A 3,148-nucleotide genomic window follows, 5' to 3' on the forward strand; every position below is an offset into this window, starting at 1 on the left:
ACTGCAGATGAACAGCTCAACACTGAGATCTTTGTGTCTCTGAAGACGATCAGATGCTCATCACTACTGGACATGACAACAAGTACACCTGGCTGCAGCCTGCAGATCGAGGCGGGGCCCGCCCCACGCCTACTCTGATTGGTTTGATCGTCTTTCATAGGCATAGCTACATGAAAGGAAATGTGTGCGTAGTTAGTTATTGAATCACGAGATGTTAGCTGTTACAAGTTTAATCTTTAGTCGAATTAACAAATGAATCATTGGGACATTCTAAAATGCCTAACGTGAAAGTACGTGGCTTAATGAATTAAAACGGTGTTTTAAAAAGACCAAACTCGGTAAACAAACTATTAATAAAGCATTCTATTCACAGACAAGCAGGTTTGAGGCCAGAATATGAATGCTACGCGTTAAGCATTTTACTCCCATAACCTGCTTGTAAATTTAATGCTTTATTAAAAATGTTTACTGAGTTTGGTCTTTTTAAAACACGTTTTACGCCACGTTAAGTGTAATTAGGCCAAAGATTTTCTATGGGAGGAAAACGCTTAAAAAGTGGGTTATTCAAGGATGTGCATTTATTACATGGACTGAGTAAAAACAAAAAAAGTGTCTAAAATGCATGCGCATCACTGATCTCTAAATAGCACCACTGAATGATACCACTGTATGAAACTGTTTGCTGAAATAACCACAATCTTAACAACTGCACAAAAATAAGAGCAAGATGTGCATGAAATTGTGTTCGTTAAGATAGCAACAGATTACAGTTATGTCCTTTCAGAATCCTCACTTGCAGGTAGAAATAAAAGTTTCTCGATTTCTTCACTTTAAAATAATGAGGTAGAGATTATTTTTTTTAGATTTATTGAATTTAAAATTATGTGTTTTTTTTTGTAGTAAAGAAAATTAAAAGTTTCATAAAAATTGAATTGGCAGACACATTAGCTTATTGCAGTGTCATTTATCAACTGCATGACAGATAATTATATGTATTATATGATAATTATATTCTTATACTATGACGATATGAAATAATCAAATTGTAAAAAATTATTTAATTTATAATTAATTATTTTATCAGAAGACCTGGTCCTCCCACTGTGGATAATCAACCCAATTCATTTATTAAATGTAGTGGGTTGTTCGTCTGTTAGCCTAAAGATCAGCTTAATTTAGCAAAACGATCATTTCAGGGACATGGCGAGTTACAGGCTAATGTTTTTTTTTTCCTTCTTCAGTGCATTATAATGAAGACTTCGTAAAAATGCACAGCGTTTTTAGCTTTTTAAACAACATACTCCGTCCTACACTAACTACGCACAGATTTCTTATCATGTATGTCAATGAAAGACGATCTAACCAATCAGAGTAGGTATGGGGCGGGGCAACACGATCTACAGGCTGCAGCTAGCCCTACTTGATATTATCTGTCTGCAATACCGGAGGCCGCAATTTCAGGAAACGCATTTGAAGGACCGCATTTCTAGGACCCTAGTTTTTTGTGACAGCACCACCTACCGAGTAGGAGAACTGTTGTCCCAGGAACGCATTTCGAGGACCCTAGATTTGGAGTTTTAAGGATTTTTAATCTGGTGTGTGTTTTAACCCAGTTTTAACTACTTAAGAGTTTTAGAGGTTTTTAAAGGTTTATTTCACCAAAATACTACTTTCTTTTTTGCAATTAAACCTGGTTCCTATATCGAAGCCTTCTCTGCAGCCTCTGTGCTATTGCTGATAGCCCTTCTCCTTCTCTCTCCTGTGATGCCTGTCGGTACACGATCCGTTCCACCTTCACGATCCGTTTCACGTATGCGCGTAATTACGTAGTAGAAAACGTCACGGTTTTCCTACACAATCGGTACCTACCACGCATGCAATGAAACACTTGACGGCAAGGCGGCACAACTTGTGCCATATTTGTGTAACGTTAGTTGTATTGTGTTTAACATTTAACAGCGGGTCTATTTTGATGCTTATAAATGTAGCTTACGCTATGCATTACGATGTGTTTACGTTGTTGCCAATCCAAAATTATAAAGGAGTTGTGAGTCGTTACATGAACATACATGATCACTAGTGTTGTTTTTGGCAGCCTGTTTTAATTTTAGTTTTAGTCTAGTCAATGTGTGAAGCTGTCATTTTAGTTTTTATTAGTTTTAGTCATGTTCATACTCTTTTTAGTCTAGTCTAGTTTTAGTCGACGAAAACTGATGACATTTTAGTCTAGTTTTAGTCGACAAAAACTAATTATATTTTAGTCTAATTTTAGTCAACGAAAACTGATGACATTTAGTATAGTTTTAGTCAATGAAAATAGTATTTTAGTCTCTTTTTAGTAACGCAATTCTATTTAACCCAGTCAATATAGTACAAGTACCTAGTAGTATAGACAAAACCAAAATTTTATTTTAGCCAAACCCATTTCAAACAAGTTTATCTTATTATATTATTGTTACCTTATAGACTCAAGAATACATCCATTTAAAAAAAAAAAGGTTTGTATAGTTTGTCCAAGGCTTCTTATTTGAAGTACGTTTTATTTTTATTGTATAAAATAGAATTAGAATTTATTTAGATATTAATTAAACACTATGTGCTTAAAGTTGTCTTGTGTTTTATGTGAAATACAGCCAATAGTTTAAGATGCTGTTTTATTCAATTCAATTCAATTCAAGTTTATTTGTATAGCGCTTTTTACGATACAGGTCATTGCAAAGCAACTTTACAGAAAATTAAGTTTCTACAATATTTAGTAGTAGCTTATCAGTGATGACTGTCAGTTCATGTGTATACGGCAGAAATGTTCAGAAAAATCAATAAAAGACGTAAACAAACAGACGATTAACATTTTATGTTTTTACATAAAGAAATTATTAATTCATCAGCTCATTCATCACAAGACTTGCACTGGCAAATGACTTCTCGCCGGCAATGTTCCCTCTAATTTTTTTTCTTGCTGAGCAAAACTTTTCTCTATTGGGCGGGCATTTCGGCCACCTGTGCAAAAACATTCTTTATACCAGACATGTACAGCGCGCACACAAAAAAGTGTGTAACTTTTAACTTTAATGTGCTATTTAGATTTAATTTGACCCGTGACTAAATGATGTACATTTTAGATTACCTGAGAAAACTTTATATTATA

General features: G+C 34.4%; 1 protein-coding gene across 1 annotated transcript in view; it reads right to left on the reverse strand.

Moving 5' to 3' along the window:
* LOC109103223 (NLR family CARD domain-containing protein 3-like) overlaps positions 1-3,148 on the reverse strand; it is a 1,793,396-nt gene that overhangs the window by 1,497,327 nt on the left and 292,921 nt on the right. The gene's annotated exons all lie outside the window — the stretch shown is intronic.

The sequence above is a fragment of the Cyprinus carpio genome, chromosome B22, assembly GCF_018340385.1.
Source record: "Cyprinus carpio isolate SPL01 chromosome B22, ASM1834038v1, whole genome shotgun sequence".
Lineage (NCBI taxonomy): Eukaryota > Metazoa > Chordata > Actinopteri > Cypriniformes > Cyprinidae > Cyprinus > Cyprinus carpio.